Genomic DNA, 23,014 nt, shown 5'->3' with positions numbered 1-23,014 from the left:
CAGCTGATTTCGGACCTTGAATAAGAATAGTCAACATAATATACTTTCTTTTGTGACACAGCCATGATGGAAGGTTGTACATCGTTAAAGTGACGGGCTAGGTGCTATGTACACTTCTTTTTTCACCAAATGGATTCATTCCGTCTATACCCAAAGCAAATCTTACATTTCTGGTTTCTTTGGCAAACTCAGGATACATAAGATCGAAATTTTTCCATTGTGATGCATCAGCAGGGTGTCGAATCTGTTTGTTATTCTGCTTGCGATTTTCAGCATGCCAACGCATAAGCTCAGCCTCCCTAGGGTTTGAGAACAAACGTTTTAAGCGATCAATTACTGGAAGATACCACATCACCAAAGCTGGGTTCTTTGACTTCTTTTTCCCATCCATGTCATCAAAAGTGTCATCGTCACTTTCAGGTCCAATAGTGGATTTCTTGTTTTTATTTTTCTTCGGGAATTTTTTTACACAGTCTTGATTGTAGCTCTTCTTGTATCGACTGACATTGCAAACTGGGCATCTTGATGCGTTCTCAAAATCGCCACGATACAGAATACAATGGTTCGGACATGCATGAATTTTTTGCACACCCAGAGCTATGGGAGATATAAGCTTCTTCGATTTATAAGTGCTTGTTGGTAGTTTGTTGGGTTTTGGTAGTAATTGAGACAGAAAATTCAAAAGATCTGTGAAGCTAGTATCAGACCATCCGGCGCTAGCCTTCAACTTCAGAAGTTCTAGAACTGTACGTAGTGTAGTAAACTCTTTGTCACAACCCTTTGATTCATCATATAAAGGTTCTTTTGAGGCACTTTCCAGTCCCTCCATTTTAGATAGCCCTTTCTGCGATCCCACAGAACTTAACATTTCTGGTTCCATATGGCGCAACATCTCTTCACAATCAAATTCTTCAAATTCTTGATTAGCATCCACATTATCCACTTTACCATCAACTTTAAGATCTAAAATTCCGACAACTCTCTCGTCATTACCAGGCACTTCACACGGATCCAACTCACCATGTTCTGACCATATCGTGTAATTGTTTTTAAACCCTCTTTTTAGCAGATGTGATTGGATTACTCCTATATCTCTCCAAGCTATCTTATTATCACAATCGATGCACGGACATAATATCTCCTTGCTCTTTCGCAAATTCGCGTGCTTGTTGGCCGCTTCAATAAAGCTTCTCAAATTTCGAATGTACGACGGATGTGGTCTTGGCACATTGTACATCCAACCTCAGTCCATTACCTATCCCTATATTGATTAACGTCAATATCGAGATGTAACATGAAAAAATAAATGTTCATGAAAGTGAAACAAGATCATATCGAGATGTACCTAGTACATGAGACAAAAAAATTTAAAATATCCCTAATTAATTGAATTTAATCCCTAAATCATGAACGAATTAATGTGCATGAAAATGAAACAAGATTGCGGCAATATAGGTACCTTGAGGTGAGACAACTCTTCAAAAAAAATCTTTAAATTAGATCAACTACAAGTCCAAATCTTGGAATTCCTGAGTTTTTCTTCAATTCCGGTCTATATTACAAAATTGAGGCAAAAAATCGTATCAAAATGAGAAAGAAAACAAACGGAGATCATATATATGCATAAACTCTTGAAATCAAGCCCGAAAATCAAAAACAAAACCTTCTCCCCGTAGATCAAAAAAATCGGCCGCCGCTACAGTAGTGTGCAGCCTAGCGGCGTCGGGCTCCGGAAGTTAGGGTTCCTGCGCTGGAACCACCGAGCCTTTTATACTACATACACATCACAGGCGGATTTTTAGAAAAACCGCTTGTGATGTATAACATCACAAGCGGTTTTCTATTTCGACCGCCTGTGATGTTTACATATCACAGGCGGTCGAAATAGAAAACCGCTTGTGATGTTATACATCACAAGCGGTTTTTCTAAAAATCCGCCTGTGATGTGTTTACTATATAAAAGCCTCGGTACGGTGGCTTAGGGTTTAGTTTTCGCCCAGAGCTGATACTACGCCGCCAGGCTGCTGCGCCGCCGTTCCCGTCCCCGTCTCTGAGCCGTGAGCGCCCGCCACGCCGTCGCCGAGCCCGAGCCCAAGCGCCACCGTCTCCGAGCTGGGCGCCCGTCCCCGTCCCCGAGCGCCACCGTCTCCGAGGCCAAGCGTCGCCGTCCCCGTCCCCGAGCCCGAGCGCCACCGAGCCCGAGCGCCGAGCGCGCCGCCGTGCCCATCTCCGAGTGCGCCACCGTCCCCGTCCCCGTCCCCGAGCCCAAGCGCCACCGTCTCCGAGGCCAAGCGCCGCCGTCCCCGTCCTCGAGCCCGAGCGCCGCCGAGCCCGAGCGCCGAGTGCGCCGCCGTGCCCATCTCCGAGCCCTCGGTGCACTCCTTGATCATGCCTTAATTACTTGTTAAAAATTCATGCCTTGATTACTTGTTTTTGCTAGTCATGCCTTAATTATTGTTAATCTTATATTGTTAATGTTGGTCATTATGCTTATATTGTTGGTGTTTTCACTTACATATTTTGTTAAGGTCACCATTTTTGCTTTAGTAGCTTGTATCCCTTGTGATTAAATGTTGGTAATTATGCTTATGAAGAATTTTGTCATGGATAGTTGATGCAACTACTAGGACCCCTTCTTGGTAGAAAATCTCCATAGTGATTGGGGAAACAAGTCTATTTTTAGTGCTTATGGCCACATACATCATGGAAGTACATAGCCATGGCAATGTTATTATCTCCCTATGTTATAAGACTTGTTCTTATCTCCCTTCTTAGTTTTTTGACTACCTATCTTTGCTTCCCAACCCTATGTTATAAGACTTGTTCTTATCTCCCATCTTTGACTTGTTCATAGCCATGACAATGTTATTTGGACCCCTCTTTTTGCCCTATAAGCCACATCTTTGTTTTCCCTCTGATCCCTGCCTTTGTTGCGATCTCAATGTTGATTGTGAGACTTGGCCATTTTCAGTTTTAGAGATGGAAAAAGAGCCACTTGACATGGTTGAGAGCTCAGTTCGAGTCATCGAGACACATGTTGACATCATTCGCAGTCTAGTGACTGATGGGGTTGTGGATACTAGTGAACCGGAATCAGTGTACACACTTAAGACCACTTTGTTTCAAATTGGAGATGTATGCGACATGCTTGAGAAGTGTGCTCTATCCATCAAAAAGTATGCTGACTCCAAGAGGGCTAAAATTATTCAAGATGAAGCCCTGCAATATGCTGAAGATGATGAAGCTGCAGATGATTTGGAGGAACTCCCAAGCCCAGATCTCCTTACTCAAGCCGACATATTGGAAAAATATTTTGGAATTGAGTATGATAGCGACCAGTCAAGGGGTTGTTGATGTTTAGTCCTAAACAACACGATATGAGTATCGTAGGTTTCACTCTTAGAGATAATGTATTTTGTATGAACCTCTTAGAGAGTGTCAAGTCAATGAACTATCTTTGAGTACTATTGGGAAGTGTATCTCTTTGATGTATTTTTTTTCTAGTGATATCGATGGTGCCGAGTAGCACCAAATTTGGACTTGTGTCCATATCTATAGATGCTAGTAGTTGAGCACTAGCGCCTACAATCTTGACTACCTCATCCCTATTCTCTGTTTGGGACTTATATGGAGAATGGCATCGGCGGAATGCCTGAATCGGCAGACCCCAAGAAGAGATTAAGTCCTGTAGTCTACCACCTCCCGTTATTTGTGGGCTTCACCGATGGCTGGAAACATTTGGTGATAGCAAACGACCTTCGGGTTGAAGACGTCTGCGAGCTTGTTAAGGGGCCAGACGATGGTGAGCCGGTGTACTATGTCCGGATGTGTGGTCACAAAATTTAAAGCTGCCCCGGCTGCATGTGTGTGCTTCTCTTCTCTTAGGTGGGGTGCTAAGTGATCTTAGTAGCCGACATAAGAGAAGAGAAGCGCACAGATGAAGCCGAGGCGGCTTTAAATTTTGTGACCACACATCCGGACAGAGTACACCGGCTCACCATCGTCTGGCCCCTTAACAAGCTCGCAGACGTCCCCAGCCCGAAGGTCGTTTGATGTCACCAAATGTTTCCCGCCCTCGGTGAAGCCCACAAATAACGGGAGGTGGTAGACCACAGGGCTTATGAAAGTCGCCTAGAGGGGGGGGGGGTGAATAGGGCGAAACTGAAATTTACAAATATTAACACAACTACAAGCGGGGGTTAGCGTTAGTAATAAAGAAACGAGTCCGCGAGAGAGGGCGCAAAAACAAATCCCAAGCGAATAAGCAAGTGAGACACGGAGATTTGTTTTACCGAGGTTCGGTTCTTGCAAACCTACTCCCCGTTGAGGAGGCCACAAAGGCCGGGTCTCTTTCAACCCTTCCCTCTCTCAAACGATCCACGGATCGAGTGAGCTTTCTTTTCTCAATCACTTGGAACACAAAGTTCCCACAAGGACCACCACAAGATTGGTGTCTCTTGCCTCAATTACAAGTGTGTTTGATTGCAAAGAATGGATCAAGAAAGAAGAAAGCAATCCAAGCGCAAGAGCTCGAAAGAACACAAGCAAATCACTCTCTCTAGTCACTATGGCGTTGTGTGGAATTTGGAGAGGATTTGATCTCTTTGGTGTGTCTAGAATTGAATGCTAGAGCTCTTGTAGTAGTTGGGAAGTGGAAAACTTGGATGCAATGAATGGTGGGGTGGTTGGGGTATTTATAGCCCCAACCACCAAATGTGGCCGTTGGGAGTTCTGTCTGTTTGATGGCGCACCGGACAGTCCGGTGCACACCGGACAGTCCGGTGCCCCCTGCCATGTCATCACTGCCGTTGGATTCGACCGTTGAAGCTTCTGACTTGTGGGCCCGCCTGGGTGTCCGGTGCACACCGGACATCTACTGTTCCTTGTCCGGTGTGCCGGAATGGGCGCGCCTGACATCTGCGCGCGCAGAGCGCGCATTTAATGCGCGGCAGAGAGCCGTTGGCGCGGAGATAGCCGTTGCTCCGGAGTCGCACCGGACAGTCCGGTGCACACCGGACAGTCCGGTGAATTATAGCGGACTAGCCGTTGGAGTTTCCCGAAGCTGGCGAGTTCCTGAGGCCGACCTCCCTTGGCGCACCGGACACTGTCCGGTGTACACCGGACAGTCCGGTGAATTATAGCGGAGTCGCCTCTGGAAATTCCCGAAGGTGGCGAGTTGGCATTGGAGTCCTCTGGTGCACCGGACACTGTCCGGTGGCGCTTGGACACTGTCCGGTGTACACCGGACAGTCCGGTGCACCCAGACCAGAGGGCCTTCGGTTCCCACTTTGCTCCTTTGTTGAATCCAAAACTTGGTCTTTTTATTGGCTGAGTGTGAACCTTTTTACACCTGTTTAATTTATACACTTGGGCAAACTAGTTAGTCCAATAAATTTGTGTTGGGCAATTCAACCACCAAAATTAATTAGGGACTAGGTGTAAGCCTTAATTCCCTTTCAATCTCCCCCTTTTTGGTGATTGATGCCAACACAAACCAAAGCAAACATATAAGTGCATAATTGAACTAGTTTGCATAATGTAAGTGTAAAGGTTGCTTGGAATTGAGTCAATATAAATACTTACAAGATATGCATGGAATGTTTCTTTCTTATTTAGTATTTTGGACCACTCTTGCACCACATGTTTTGTTTTTGCAAAGTTTTTGTAAATCTTTTTCAAAGTTCTTTTGCAAATAGTTAAAGGCAAATGAAAAAGATTTTGCAAAGCATTTTCAAGATTTGAAATTTTCTCCCTTTGTTTCAAATGCTTTCCCTTTGACTAAACAAAACTCCCCCTAAATGAGATTCTCCTCTTAGTGTTCAAGAGGGTTTTGATATATAATTTTTGAAATACTACTTTCTCCCCTTTTTGAACACAATAGGAAAACCAATTGGAAATATTCAACACTAAGTTTTTGAATTTGGTGGTGGTGCGGTCCTTTTGCTTTGGGCTCATTTCTCCCCCTTTTTGGCATGAATCGCCAAAAACGGAATCATTAGAGCCCTCGAAGTGCTATCTTCCCCTTTGGTCATAAATAAATGAGTTAAGATTATACCAAAGACGAAGTCCGGTCCTTTTGCCTTGGGCTCATTTCTCCCCCAAAGACGAGGTCCGGTTCTTTTGCTTGATGCTCATGCTTGAAGTGATGGCGAAGTATGAGTTACGGAGTGGAAGCCTTTGTCTTCGCCGAAGACTCCAATTCCCTTTCAATATACCTATGACTTGATTTGAAATAGACTTGAAAGCACATTAGTCATAGCATATAAAAGAGATATGATCAAAGGTATAAAGAAGAGCAATGTGTGCAATCTAGCAAAAGAAGTTCCTAGAATCAAGAATATTGAGCTCATGCCTAAGTTTGTTAAAAGATTGTTCATCAAGAGGCTTGGTAAAGATATCGGCTAATTGATCTTTAGTATTAATGTACGAAATCTCGATATCTCCCTTTTGTTGGTGATCCCTTAAAAAGTGATACTGAATGGCTATGTGCTTAGTGCGGCTATGCTCGACAGGATTGTCGGCCATTTTGATTGCACTCTCATTATCACATAGCAAAGGGACTTTGGTCAATTTGTAACCGTAGTCCCGCAGGGTTTGCCTCATCCAAAGCAATTGCGCGCAACAGTGACCTGCGGCAATATACTCGGCTTCGGCGGTAGAACGAGCGACTGAATTTTGCTTCTTTGAAGCCCAAGACACCAAGGATCTTCCCAAGAACTGGCAAGTCCCCGATGTGCTCTTCCTATTGATTTTACACCCCGCCCAATCGGCATCCGAATATCCAATCAAATCAAATGTGGATCCCCTAGGATACCAAAGCCCAAACTTAGGAGTATAAGCTAAATATCTCAAGATTCGTTTCACGGCCGTAAGGTGAGCTTCCTTAGGGTCGGCTTGGAATCTTGCACACATGCATACGGAAAGCATAATATCCGGTCGAGATGCACAAAGATAAAGTAATGAACCTATCATCGACCGGTATACCTTTTGATCCACGGACTTACCTCCCGTGTCGAGGTCGAGATGCCCATTAGTTCCCATGGGTGTCTTGATGGGTTTGGCATCCTTCATCCCAAACTTGGTTAGAATGTCTTGAGTGTACTTTGTTTGGCTAATGAAGGTGCCCTCTTGGAGTTGTTTGACTTGGAATCCTAGAAAATACTTCAACTCCCCCATCATAGACATCTCAAATTTCTGTGTCATGATCCTACTAAACTCTTCACATGTAGACTCGTTAGTAGACCCAAATATAATATCATCAACATAAATTTGGCATACAAACAAGTCATTTTCAAGAGTTTTAGTAAAGAGTGTAGGATCGGCATTGCCGACTTTGAATCCATTTGCAATAAGAAAATCTCTAAGGCATTCATACCATGCTCTTGGGGCTTGCTTGAGCCCATAAAGCGCCTTAGAGAGCTTATAGACATGGTTAGGATACTCACTGTCTTCAAAGCCGGGAGGTTGCTCAACATAGACCTCTTCCTTGATTGGTCCATTGAGGAAGGCACTTTTCACGTCCATTTGATAAAGCTTAAAGCCATGGTAAGTAGCATAGGCTAATAATATGCGAATTGACTCAAGCCTAGCTACGGGTGCATAGGTTTCACCAAAATCCAAACCTTCGACTTGGGAGTATCCCTTGGCCACAAGTCGAGCTTTGTTCCTTGTCACCACACCATGCTCATCTTGCTTGTTGCGGAAGACCCATTTGGTTCCTACAACATTTTGGTTAGGACGTGGAACTAAATGCCATACCTCATTTCTAGTGAAATTGTTAAGCTCCTCTTGCATCGCCACCACCCAATCCGAATCTTGGAGTGCTTCCTCTACCCTGTGTGGCTCAATATAGGAAACAAAAGAGTAATGTTCACAAAAATGAGCAACACGAGATCTAGTGGTTACCCCCTTATGAATATCGCCGAGGATGGTGTCGACGGGGTGATCTCGTTGAATTGCTTGGTGGACTCTTGGGTGTGGCGGCCTTTGTTCTTGCTCATCCTCCTTTTCTTGATCATTTGCATCTCCCCCTTGATCATTGCCATCATCTTGAGGTGGCTCATTTGCTTGATCTTCTATTTCATCAACTTGAGCTTCGTCCTCATTTTGAGTAGGTGGAGATCCTTGCATGGAGGAGGATGGTTGATCTTGTGCATTTGGAGGCTCTTCGGATTCCTTAGGACACACATCCCCAATGGACATGTTCCTTAGCGCGATGCACGGAGCCTCTTCAATACCTATCTCATCAAGATCAACTTGCTCTACTTGAGAGCCGTTAGGTTCATCAAACACAACGTCACATGAGACTTCAACTAGTCCAGTGGACTTGTTAAAGACCCTATATGCCCTTGTGTTTGAGTCATAACCGAGTAAAAAGCCTTCTACAGTCTTAGGAGCAAATTTAGATTTTCTACCTCTTTTAACAAGAATAAAGCATTTGCTACCAAAGACTCTAAAATATGAAATGTTGGGCTTTTTACCGGTTAGGAGTTCATATGATGTCTTCTTGAGGATTCGGTGTAGATATAACCGGTTGATGGCGTAGCAAGCGGTGTTGACTGCCTCGGCCCAAAACCGATCCGAAGTCTTGTATTCATCAAGCATGGTCCTTGCCATGTCCAATAGAGTTCTATTCTTCCTCTCCACTACACCATTTTGTTGTGGCGTGTAGGGAGAAGAGAACTCATGCTTGATGCCCTCCTCCTCAAGGAAACCTTCGATTTGAGAGTTCTTGAACTCCGTTCCGTTGTCGCTTCTTATTTTCTTGATCCTTAAGCCGAACTCATTTTGAGCCCGTCTCAAGAATCCCTTTAAGGTCTCTTGGGTTTGAGATTTTTCCTGTAAAAAGAATACCCAAGTGAAGCGAGAATAATCATCCACAATAACTAGACAGTACTTACTCCCGCCGATGCTTATGTAAGCGATCGGGCCGAATAGATCCATGTGTAGGAGCTCTAGTGGCCTGTCGGTTGTCATTATGTTTTTATGCGGATGATGAGTGCCAACTTGCTTCCCTGCTTGGCACGCGCTACAAATCCTGTCTTTCTCAAAATGAACATTTGTTAGTCCTAAAATGTGTTCTCCCTTTAGAAGCTTGTGAAGGTTCTTCATCCCAACATGGGCTAGTCGGCGGTGCCAGAGCCAACCCATGTTAGTCTTAGCAATTAAGCAAGTGTCGAGTTCAGCTCTATCAAAATCCACCAAGTATAGCTGACCCTCTAACACTCCCTTAAATGCTATTGAATCATCACTTCTTCTAAAGACAGTGACACCAATATCAGTAAAAAGACAGTTGTAGCCCATTTGACATAATTGAGATACAGAAAGCAAGTTGTAATCTAAAGAATCAACAAGAAAAACATTGGAAATGGAATGGTCAGGAGATATAGCAATTTTACCCAAACCTTTGACCAAACCTTGATTTCCATCCCCGAATGTGATCGCTCTTTGGGGGTCTTGGTTTTTCTCATATGAGGAGAACATCTTTTTCTCCCCAGTCATGTGGTTTGTGCACCCGCTGTCGAGTATCCAACTTGAGCCCCCGGATGCATAAACCTACAAAACAAGTTTAGTTCTTGACTTTAGGTACCCAAATGGTTTTGGGTCCTTTGGCATTAGACACAAGAACTTTGGGTACCCAAACACAAGTCTTTGACCCCTTGTGCTTGCCCCCAACATATTTGGCAACTACTTTGCCGGATTTGTTAGTTAAAACATAAGATGCATCAAAAGTTTTAAATGAAAGATTATGTTCATTTGATGCAGTAGGAGTTTTCTTAGGCAACTTGGCATGGGTTGGTTGCCTAGAACTAGATGTCTCACCCTTATACATAAAAGCATGATTAGGGCCAGAGTGAGACTTCCTAGAATGAATTCTCCTAATTTTGCTCTCAGGATAACCGGCAGGGTATAAAATGTAACCCTTGTTATCCTGAGGCATGGGAGCCTTGCCCTTAACAAAGTTGGACAATCTTTTAGGAGGGGCACTAATTTTGACATTGTCTCCCCTTTGGAAGCCAATGCCATCCTTGATGCCCGGGCGTCTCCCATTATAAAGCATGCTACGAGCAAATTTAAATTTCTCATTTTCTAAGTTGTGCTCGGCAATTTTAGCATCTAATTTTGCTATATGATCATTTTGTTGTTTAATTAAAGCCATATGATCATGAATAGCATTAATATCAATATCTCTACATCTAGTGCAAATAGATACATGCCCAATGATAGATGTAGAAGGTTTGCAAGAATTAAGTTCAACAATCTTAGCATGAAGAATATCATTTTTATCTCTAAGATCGGAAATTGTAACTTTGCAAACATCAAAATCTTTAGCCTTAGCAAGCAAGTTTTCATTTTCATTTCTAAGGCTAGCAAGAGAAATGTTTAAATCTTCAATCCTAGCAAGCAAATCATCATTATTATCTCTAGGATTGGGAATTGAAACATTACAAACATGTGAATCAACCTTAGCATTTAAACTAGCATTTTCATGTCTAAGGTTGTCAATCATCTCACGGCAAGTGCTTAGCTCACTAGATAACTTTTCACATTTCTCAATTTCAAGAGCATAAGCCTTTTTAACCTTAACATGTTTCTTGTTTTCTTTAATTAGACAATCCTCTTGGGAATCCAAAAGGTCATCCTTTTCATGAATAGCACTAACTAATTCATTTAATTTTTCCTTTTGAGCTATGTTAAGGTTGGCAAAAAGGGAACGCAAATTATCCTCCTCATCACTAGCATTATCGTCACTAGAAGATTCATATTTAGTGGAGGAGTTAGATTTAACCTTCTTCCGTTTGCCGTCCTTTGCCATGAGACACTTGTGGCCGACGTTGGGGAAGAGAAGTCCCTTGGTGATGGCGATGTTGGCGGCGTCCTCGTCGTCGGAGGAGTCGCTTGAGCTTTCGTCGGAATCCCACTCCCGACAAACATGGGCATCGCCGCCCTTCTTCTTGTAGTACCTCTTCTTTTCTTTTCTTCTCCCCTTCTTGTCGTCGCCTCGGTCACTGTCACTAGATATAGGACATTTAGCAATAAAATGACCGGGCTTACCACACTTGTAGCAAACCTTTTTGGAGCGGGACTTGTAGTCTTTCCCCCTCCTTTGCTTGAGGATTTGGCGGAAGCTCTTGATGACGAGCGCCATTTCCTCATTGTCGAGCTTGGAGGCGTCTATTGGTTGTCGACTTGGTGTAGCCTCCTCCTTCTTTTCTTCCGTCGCCTTGAATGCGACGGGTTGAGCTTCGGATGTGGTGGGTTCGTCAAGCTCGTTGATCTTTCTCGAGCCTTCGATCATGCACTCAAAACTTACAAAATGCCCGATAACTTCCTCGGGGGTCATTTTAGTATATCTAGGATTACCACGAATTAATTGAACTTGAGTAGGGTTAAGGAAAATAAGTGATCTTAGAATAACCTTAACCATCTCGTGGTCGTCCCATTTTACGCTCCCGAGGTTGCGCACTTGGTTCACCAAGGTTTTGAGCCGGTTGTACATGTGTTGTGGCTCCTCCCCTTTGCGAAGCCGGAACCGACCGAGCTCCCCCTCGATCGTTTCCCGCTTGGTGATCTTTGTGAGCTCGTCTCCCTCGTGCGCGGTTTTGAGCACATCCCAAATCTCCTTGGCGCTCTTCAACCCTTGCACTTTGTTATACTCCTCTCTACTTAAAGAGGCGAGGAGTATCGTTGTCGCTTGAGAGTTGAAGTGCTCGATTTGGGCCACCTCATCCTCATCATAATCTTTATCCCCTACGGACGATACCTGTGCACCAAACTCAACAACATCCCATATACTTTTGTGGAGTGAGGTTAGATGAAATCGCATTAAATCACTCCACCTAGCATAATCTTCACCATCAAAAGTTGGTGGTTTGCCTAATGGGACGGAAAGTAAAGGTGCATGTTTAGAAATGCGAGGGTAGTGTAGGGGGATCTTACTAAACTTCTTACGCTCTTGGCGTTTAGAAGTTACGGAGGGCGCGTCGGAGTCGGAGGTCGATGTTGATGAAGTGTCGGTCTCATAGTAGACCACTTTCCTCATCCTCTTTTGCTTGTCCTTACTCCGATGCGGCTTGTGGGAAGAAGATTTTTCCTTCTTCTCTTTGTGGTGAGAAGAAGATTTCTTCTCCTTCCCTTTGTTGGAAGAGATCTTCTTCTTCTCCTTCCTCTTGGTGCGGGACTCTTCCGATGAAGTGCTCCCTTGGCTTGTAGTGGGCTTTTCGCCGGTCTCCATCTCCTTCTTGGCGTGATCTCCCGACATCACTTCGAGCGGTTAGGCTCTAATGAAGCACCGCCTCTGATACCAATTGAAAGTCGCCTAGAGGGGGGGTGAATAGGGCGAAACTGAAATTTACAAATATAAACACAACTACAAGCGGGGGTTAGCGTTAGTAATAAAGAAACGAGTCCGCGAGAGAGGGCGCAAAAACAAATCCCAAGCGAATAAGCAAGTGAGACACGGAGATTTGTTTTACCGAGGTTCGGTTCTTGCAAACCTACTCCCCGTTGAGGAGGCCACAAAGGCCGGGTCTCTTTCAACCCTTCCCTCTCTCAAACGATCCACGGATCGAGTGAGCTTTCTTTTCTCAATCACTTGGAACACAAAGTTCCCACAAGGACCACCACAAGATTGGTGTCTCTTGCCTCAATTACAAGTGTGTTTGATTGCAAAGAATGGATCAAGAAAGAAGAAAGCAATCCAAGCGCAAGAGCTCGAAAGAACACAAGCAAATCACTCTCTCTAGTCACTATGGCGTTGTGTGGAATTTGGAGAGGATTTGATCTCTTTGGTGTGTCTAGAATTGAATGCTAGAGCTCTTGTAGTAGTTGGGAAGTGGAAAACTTGGATGCAATGAATGGTGGGGTGGTTGGGGTATTTATAGCCCCAACCACCAAATGTGGCCGTTGGGAGTTCTGTCTGTTTGATGGCGCACCGGACAGTCCGGTGCACACCGGACAGTCCGGTGCCCCCTGCCACGTCATCACTGCCGTTGGATTCGACCGTTGAATCTTCTGACTTGTGGGCCCGCCTGGGTGTCCGGTGCACACCGGACATCTACTGTTCCTTGTCCGGTGTGCCGGAATGGGCGCGCCTGACATCTGCGCGCGCAGAGCGCGCATTTAATGCGCGGCAGAGAGCCGTTGGCGCGGAGATAGCCGTTGCTCCGGAGTCGCACCGGACAGTCCGGTGCACACCGGACAGTCCGGTGAATTATAGCGGACTAGCCGTTGGAGTTTCCCGAAGCTGGCGAGTTCCTGAGGCCGACCTCCCTTGGCGCACCGGACACTGTCCGGTGTACACCGGACAGTCCGGTGAATTATAGCGGAGTCGCCTCTGGAAATTCCCGAAGGTGGCGAGTTGGCATTGGAGTCCTCTGGTGCACCGGACACTGTCCGGTGTACACCGGACAGTCCGGTGCACCCAGACCAGAGGGCCTTCGGTTCCCACTTTGCTCCTTTGTTGAATCCAAAACTTGGTCTTTTTATTGGCTGAGTGTGAACCTTTTTACACCTGTTTAATTTATACACTTGGGCAAACTAGTTAGTCCAATAAATTTGTGTTGGGCAATTCAACCACCAAAATTAATTAGGGACTAGGTGTAAGCCTTAATTCCCTTTCAGCTTAATCTCTTCTTGGGGTCCTACAGGGCTTAATCTCTTCTTGGGGTCCTTCAGCATGGCTGTGATGTTATAATGCTGAAGGACCCCAAGAAGAGATTAAGCCCTGTAGTCTACCACCTCCCGTTATTTATGGGCTTCACCGATGGCTGGAAACATTTGGTGATAGCAAACGACCTTCGGGCTGAAGACGTCTGCGAGCTTGTTAAGAGGCCAGACGATGTTGAGCCGGTGTACTATGTCCGGATGTGTGGTCACAAAATTAAAAGCTGCCCCGGCTGCATGTGTGTGCTTCTCTTCTCTTAGGTGGGTGCTAAGTGTTCGGCTTTAAATTTTGTGACCACACATCCGGACAGAGTACACCGGCTCACCATCGTCTGGCCCCTTAACAAGCTCGCAGACGTCCCCAGCCCGAAGGTCGTTTGATGTCACCAAATGTTTCCCGCCCTCGGTGAAGCCCACAAATAACGAGAGGTGGTAGACTATAGGGCATAATCTCTTCTTGGGGTCCTTCAGCATTATAACATCACAGCCATGCCTTCTCTGTCTAACTGCATTGGAAAGTGCCTTTTCTCCAAGTTCCCTTATTGATGGAACCAGTATATCAGACTAACAGTATATCCCTTTATCGATGGAACCAGCTTGAATGGCAGACAACGAGCAACCTAGTATGGATGTGGTCTGCACCGGTGCGTCTAACAAAGTTGATGAAGACGCGACCAAACTTGAATGGCAGACAACGAGCAGCTCCAGTGAAGGGAGCGGGGAGGATAGTTCTAGTGACGACAATCCTTGTACTCCTATACCTCCAAGGAAGAAAAAAACATCAGATGAGCTTGATGCCGACTATATTCCCAACGATGAAGAGGTAAATAGAAATATGTCGACTATATTGTAAAATAATGTTCATATATGAAAGGCCATTAATTTTTCACTATATAGATTTCAAATGAAGAGAAGAAAGAGGATGCATCTTCTACACGAAACACGGAGGATGCTCCGATGCCTGAATCATCCGTTTCACATAAGCGGAAACGAGGGCGACGAGGTCCAAATCAGATGAAAGAAGGTGCAGTTATGTATGTAACAAAACTAAATGCAGAGGGGTTTCCTGAAGAACCACTTGACGTGGTTACAAAGTTTCGAAATTCCTGCGGGGCTACTGTTAGAGATATAGTGCCAATCACACTTCAAAAATGGAAGGATTTAGATGAAGACACCCGCAACAAGCTATGGGCTAAGTTGTCTGAGTCATTCAAGTTCCCAAAAGGCACAGAGGATGCAGTAAGGAAGTCGATGATCTCTGCTATGGCCAAGATGTTTCGTGGGTGGAAGGCCGAGATGAATAGGGACTTTGTTAAGAAGAATAAGGTTCCTCCGCCCAAGAAAATGGGGAAAATCACTCAAGCTCAGTGGGAGGAATTTGGTCGTCAGAAGACCGAACTGAAGGCCAAAGAACTGGGCGAAACTAATTCTCAGAGAGCGAAGATGAACAAACACCCCCATCGCCTGGGGTCAAGCGGATATCACCATAAAGTTGTGCAGTAGAACAAGATTATCGAGGAAGCTATAACTAACGGCACTTTGGACCCAATATTAAAAGATATCGATGAGAGAGCTATTCGTTGGATCTTAGGTCGAGCAGGTTTGAGTGAGGACGGCAAACTTTTGCATCCAGAATTGGTAGGCGAAGTTTCGTCAAAAATTCAAGAATATGCAGATAAGAGAAAAAAAAGAGAATTTAAGCCTCGGAGGGAGAATGACATACTAACTGCAACCCTAGGCAATCCTGAACACACTGGACGGGCTCGGGGAATCTCTTCTAAGATTTCCTGGAGAGGGGCGTTTCCAGAGTATGCGTCGTCATATAGGAAACACGAGAAGTCGAAAAGGACCCTTGAAGAGACTATTGATGAAAGGGTACAAAAGGCTATTAATGACGTGATGAACAAAATGAAGAAAACAGAATGCATATCATTTGAACTCAAGCCAAGCCACATGAGTCCACCTATAGTCCCTAGCAGCGTTGGATCTGTGCAAGACTTGACCAAGTACCCTGTAGACGATATTGTTGAGGACAATCCTTGCTTTCTTCATATTCCAATCAATCGATCTGGGACAAAAACAAAGCAAGCTGCTACTGGTTTGGTAAAACCAGGACTTGTTAACTACAAGGACAATCCTGTCCCGCCACACTATGCTGTGGTCCAAGTTCTAGAAATCACAGACAATGGTTGTGAAGATTGGGAGATAGATTTTCCAGTTGAGGGGATCATAACTTTGCATGAGGCAATTAACGAGTTGGTCCTTTGGCATCGACGCGACATCAAGTTTGGTGATGAGCCGAATTCAACACCAATGCAACAAAAAGCTAGTTCGATCATTCCACACCCCATGGTGCAGGAAGATATGACACCGACCTCCAAAAAAATCGTTGAAACAATCATATCGCCTCTTGCGAAGGAACTCGACGAGGGGGACGTAGACAAAATTGTTCCTCAGAATGTCGACGTCAACATCAAAAAGGAACCAAAGGTTGGCACCAATGTTGAAGGGCCAACTATTTCAAAGAAGATTCATAAGCGAATCGCCACAGACGATGTCAAGAAACCGTCAGAATCAGTGGCACGCTACCTGCATAAATTGCAGAGAGTTATGACTAATCAATCAAAAGCAGTATCAGCATCTCATGGAGTAGGCACACGGCCGGCCCAAATAGACAATTTCGAAGTATGGGAAGAAGATGGAATGATTCATACTCGAGAATCATTACGTCTTAAAACCAATATTTCGGTATACAAGAAGGAGGATGTTCCTCCTAAATTTTTGAATGGGAGGCCGTTCTTAATGACGGTGCAACTTTCTAAGTTGTCGACTCCGGAGATTAGAATGCATGAGTGGTACATGGTGGCTAGCAACAAATACAAACTCGAGGAATTCACATTTGTTGTGCCAGAAGATGCATTTTGGAGCAATGATCATATAAATCCTGTGCGGCATTTATTCTTTGACGATCTCTGGTCGTTGTACCACCGACAAAGGATGGAAACCAACTACTTAACCCTCTTTTGCTTGTAAGTACCTCTAAACTTTCATATTTGTTAGTTTTGTACACGCACACATAAACGAGAGTCTAACGATTAACACTATTACACGTAGGATGCAATACATGGATGATAAGAAGAAACAACTTAAGACAGGGTTTCTTGACCCGTTGATGATATCCCAAGCTCGCTACAAAGTAGTTGCTCGGAGGCAAGGAGAAGAATACAAAGACTTGGACGATGCTGAATTTGAGAAAGCCGTCAAACAGAATCAGAGAAAGAAAATGAAGGTAATGGCGGCATACATTGGACGAGCCATGTATAATCATGTACAACATGGCAAGGACTTAATAATAGCTCCGCACCACTTTAAGTAAGTTATCGACATGGTTTAATTTTGAACTATAAATTATGGCAATCGTGATATTAACATGTGTTTTCGTCTATGTCTATATAGTGACCACTACATTTGTATCATGATCTGGCCAAAGGATGGTAAAGTCGTGGTCTTCGACTCACTGAGAATGGAAAAGGCTACGTATAATGACTTCTTGAAGATTTTAGAGAAGTATGATTATTATTGCACACTTGTACTTATTACAACTTAACAAATGTATTCTTAATCTCACAATGCTATTCTTATATGCAGTGCATACCGTTTTTATTGGAAAGATCTTGGAGGCGAACATCCAGAGGACAAGCCTAATTTGTCAATATCATTATTTCCATATGGTGACAAACAACCTCCGGGTACTGTCCTGTGCGGTTATTATGTATGCGAATGGTGTCGTGTCACCTTCCATTACATGGTCAATCGTGAGGATGTAAGTTCGCTATCATTGTCTATATTGCAATTTTTATGTTATATTGTTGCTCATCACATTACTCTTAGCACCGATTGCTTTTTGCTTTCATTGCAGGTTCCTAAATCTAAGATCAATGCTGAATGGTTAGAAAGAGATATGGTTTCCACCGGCGTGGCTAAGGTTGTAAGAGACTTGCTTTACTTTATGCGCCGTGAAGTTCTTCGTCAACAAGGGCTATTCTACAATGTAAATGGAAATTTGCAAAAATTCCCAGAACTAAGTTTGTACACAATATCACACAGTGTTTAGGTCTTTAGTTAGGAACTTTAGATGTTTAGTTGTCTATGGAACTTTGAGATGTTGAGTTGTTATGCAACTTGATGTGTATAAATCTATGTATGATGGAACTTGATATATATGTGGATGAATCTGTGTATGGAACCTGCTATAGAACTTGTTTGAATCTTTGTATGATGAATATGTGTTTGAATCTGTGTTTGAATCTGTTATTAATTCTGTTTCTGTATATGAATCTGGAAAATATATATGAATCTGCTTCTGTATATGAATCTGGGAAATACAGGCGGCTTATAATTAAAACCGCCTGTGATGTGTGTCTATCACAGGCGGTTCTTTTAAACCGGACCGCCTGTGATGTGTGTCTATCACAAGCGGTTCTTTTAAACTGGACCGCCTGTGATGTGTGTCTATCACAGGCGGTTTTTGATTGACCGCCCGTGATGTTGTTTTACATCACAGGCGGTGCACCACAAGCGGTTCCTGGAACCGCCTGTGTAGAGGCTAACCGGACCGCCTGTATAGAGGATACCTGTAGTAGTGATTTGGAAACGATTCCGGGTCCACTCCGGAAGAAACAAACAAGGCATAAGGAAGAACCAAGATTCAACCCCATTGACATTTATACCTTAAGGTGGCTGATCATTTGAAGTTTTTTTTTAAAACGGAGAAATTTGTTTAATTCTCAAAATGATATCAAGATGATGTAAGACACCAAGGGGAACATAGTATTTTCCTTGTTTCAAGGTAATACTTTGATATTTGAGCATACCATGTTATTTTAGAACAAAAGGTGTTTGGGAGCATATCTAAAAACTCTGTATTTTAAACCATGGGTTCACCAATATGAAAATATTTTTGGGGTCTAAAAAACTTTGGTCTGATCCGATGTTTTTCGCTAGCGCATATATGGAGTCTTGCATTTTCTTCTTCCATTCTATGCTGCAGCCAAAATAACGTGTCTTCAAATAGGTGTGTTGAATTAAACTGATGTAAAATATGACATGATTATGTTATGATAAAACTGTGGTAAACTATGTTTTAAAAAACAGTGTTGGCGCTGAGGGTTCTTCGGGCCTCGATCTACCAGGCTAGTGATACTACAGTCCTGAGACATGCGCGCGCCAGCTGTTTGGACACCGCCGCAACCAGTTAACCCCTGTGTTCTGAAGGATAGACCATCTGACATGTAACCAGCGGTGGATAATAGAATATATATATATATATATATATATATATATATATATATATATATATATATATATATATATATATATATATATATATATATATAACCTGCACATGAGAAGCAATTTTTTTCCACAACACACCAATTAACCCCTTTAGTTTCTTTAGTCTAGGGACTAAAGTTTAGTTAGGAGACTAAAAGTTAGTCTCGACCAAGTTTGGTTATAAGAATTAAAAGTATTCAAAACGAATTAAATAAATCATATAAGAGGAATTCCGCCATTCGTGTAATTGAAATAGAGGGGCAAAAAGTGAAATTTATATGGTTTAGTCATTTTTAATCACTCGTTGAGAGATTAAAGATTAAAATAGTTTAGTATCTGTTTTAATCTTACCGTTTAATAATGTATAAACTAAATATAACTAAAATAGAGGGACTCGAACCAAACGGGGCCGAATAAGTATATATAAGAAGACATTTAACCAACAAGGTCTATTATTGGCATATATTCGGCTGCACAACTATTCAGTGCTGCACTGACAGCACTGTTGCTACTTTGCCCCCCTTCCCCTGTGAGCTGCAGTGCTGTAGGGTAGTGTAGCCGAACAGGTCATTGCGAAATGATCTATGTACAGTTGACGCGTACATGTTCGGCTTAGTGGTAGGGTGGACAGTGGTGTACGAGTGGTATTTATTAAAAAATGTAAAGCCTTAAATAAATTTTATTTAAAAAATGAATAGGAATATGACATAATTCTAATTCGATTCGATACTTAAATCTTATAGTATAAAATTTAAAGTATATTGTCACCCATATGTGTGTATGTTCAGAAGATACAAAAATGTCTCATAACGTATTTATTTTATCAAATAGGTTGTAAGTTGCATAGAATTGTTTTTACAGGCCTAAGCACTAAGGACTTTTTTTTTTGCACCAAAATTTAGGTCGGGGTCTCTACCTAGCTAGGCTATCCTTTAAGGTATATAGGTACAACCCTAACATTATGTAGAACAGTTTTTAAAGTAAAAGACATAGCTAAGTCTAAGACACATGTAGGTAGCTAGATACAACAGGACGTATAAAAATCTTGTGTTTTATTCAATAAAAAAATCTCGAGTCATGTATATCGTCTGTGTGCCTCAGCTTCGTCCCAACCCGAGCTGTATACATAGCCCCCAGTAGTGTACGTACGGCCCATCGCTGATCTGCAATCAATGCAAAAAGGTCCTGTTGAAACACATTGTGTGTGTGTGTGTGTGTGTGGTCTCAGGCAGAGCCAAAGCCGGCCAAGATCCATCCACGAAAACGATAGAGATATGGATCGAACTATTCGACAACAAAAGGCTCCGCAATGGGGACTACTCGTTCTGGTCGATGAGGCAGCTGGTGTTGGCATGTATTGCAGTCACGGGCTTCGTTCACTACTCGACTCAGCTGATCTCAATGCATGCACCGAATATATGCATACATCCTGATGAAATGTGTACAGTATATAGGGAGCTCTAGCTGGCTGGCTGGCTGGTATCACTTTGTAGTAGTAACTTAGAGCATCTACATTAATTATGTAAATAACTCCCTAAATACGAATTTAAGAAGTCATCGGGAACAGTTATGTAAAGCAGGTCCTTAAATTTACAAACTCCCTATAAAACACAATTTCATCCCTACATTTATCAACCTCGTTGGGACTCTCTAAATCAATATTAGTCCTAAATCCATCACAAAATAAAACCATATTTCGGCCAACATCCTGTTGATCACAAATCTATCTCCAGTGCCATGTGATGTTTTCACACCGTCACCGTGACCTTATGGTCTTCCATCGACAACTTTGATCTTTCAATACGTTATGGAAGGTTGTTGCTCAATTAAAAATAGAAAACATGTTTATTTTTTTTGTTGGTGTGGATAATTTTAAAAATTAGCAACCATTAAATAGAGAACTGTTGGAGCACACATATTTTCTACTCTTTAAAGTGTTTTAGCAACTTCTTAAATCTATAATTGAGGATGCTAAATTTACGTAACTATTGGAGATGTTGTTATTAGCTCCAAGCTATAGTTAGCTATATTTTTGGTCTTCTGAATTTGCTTGAGCTGTTCAAGTGTCGAGATATTTCCTGTTGAAGCTAGGCAGCATATGCTGCCTTAACACTCCTCACAAGTCACAGCTTTTGGGGATAGCTGGTGCATGCATGCATGGGCGTCGTCTATAGAATACTCCGTACTAGATAGTTAAGTGGCCACTCATCAGCGGCGTTCTTCAGAACATTTACGCGCGCAGCTAATATATAGCATGCGGACGACAGGCATGGACGGAGATGGAGCCCTACACGTCTGCCCTTTTCTGAGATCACATCAAACGGCGGGTCTTACATGTCTGTCACGAGGCACAGACTTGTTGCGCGCGGAAGCCGCTCGTTTCCTTCCTGCTGCCCTAGGCACGCACACATGCACGTAGATGGGACGTGGCGGTAGGATAAAAACGGCCTAACCATCCCGTCACTCCCTTGTAGTGTAGTGTATATGCAGGGACCGGCCGGCCGGCTTGTGTGTTGTGTGTGTGCAGCGGCGGCTACGCTAGCTGGTAGCAATGCATGTGGCTGCTGTTACTGTTTTTCCTTTTTTTTCTTTTAGCGCGCGTAGTAGGCTGCTAGTAGCGATCGCTTATACAGTACTACATGGTCCATGCATATGGCCATTCGATCACCATCACCCCACACCAGTGCAGTGCAATATATATATATATATATATATATATATATATATATATATATATATATATATATATATATATATATATATATATATATATATATATATATATATATATATATATATATATATATATATATGCGCCCATGCATGCTGCCTTGTCGAGAGTTCCTCGATCGGCAGCTTGCAAATACGCTAGCTATTCTTGGACACTGTCTTCCCTAGCTGACTCTCAGTTTCTGATACGGACCCTCTTGCTCCTACTGCTGCTCCGGGATACGTAGATAGAGCCAGCTCATTAATTCATGCCGTACCATTTCCCTGGCTCAAGGCATCCGCATGGAAGCATCTGGTCTCGTCTCACCACTTCATCCTCACTTCATTCACAGATCTCAACATCCCATGCATCATTCATGCTACTATTCGTTCGGGTCCCATGCATGCTGCATGCACAAATGTCGTCCACACGCGACGCGAGCTAGAGCTATCAGTATCAGCTGATGAAACGAAATGATACTGTGCTGCGCATGCAGCCGCGCAGGGAGGGAGACACAGTTGCTGGTTTCAACGTCCTGCCATGCATGCCGACTGCCGTGCTTGCTTTTCGATCTGCTTTTACCAATAGCTCCTCTCTCTTTTTTTTTTTGCGCGAAAAGCAGCCGTCGAAAGGGACGCATCAGAAGTCAGTCAGAAGCAGCACACAGTGCACGCGGCGGCCGCGCGCGCCTGCAGTAATAACCCAGTTCCATGGACACGCCCGCAGCACTGTAGTACGTGTCGTCTGCGTGGCTTCATGCAAGGCCTGCTTACCCAATTCGAGCATATGCATGCAAGCAAGCAAGCAAGTGGCGCGAGGGGGGATTGGAATCCAAAAGAGAGAGGTTCTGAGAAATCCGGCCAGATTTCACTTCATCACAGATTCACAGTACTCTGTGCTCGTACTCCGTCGCAAATTAAAGTCAGCAACAGCAACCACACTGCAGGTAGCGAGTACGTAGCGAAAAGCATATATATGTGTGTGCGCATGGCCTCCCCCCTGGTTTTGTACATAAACATGTGGAAAAGGCTGGTTGATTAATAGTAGTGTATTGATTAATGTTAGGTTACACTTACATCACAAATACGATCCAGGCGCATGGCAATAACTGTACGTAGCTATCGTGTAGAGACGCAGAGACAGCAGAGAGCACATCAAGGAAGAAAACAATGGCCGAAGCGAATCAATCTAGCGCCATCGCGGGGGCGCGGCTCCTTGTGTGTGCACGTATCGTCTTGTATCATCGGCCGCCAAGGCAAGAAGGCGCGCGCGCAGGGTCCAGTCCAGGCCAGCAAATGGATGGAT

This window comes from Zea mays, chromosome 3 (assembly GCF_902167145.1).
Source record: "Zea mays cultivar B73 chromosome 3, Zm-B73-REFERENCE-NAM-5.0, whole genome shotgun sequence".
In the NCBI taxonomy this organism is placed as follows: Eukaryota; Viridiplantae; Streptophyta; class Magnoliopsida; order Poales; family Poaceae; genus Zea; species Zea mays.
Note: the sequence above shows the minus strand (reverse complement) of the source record.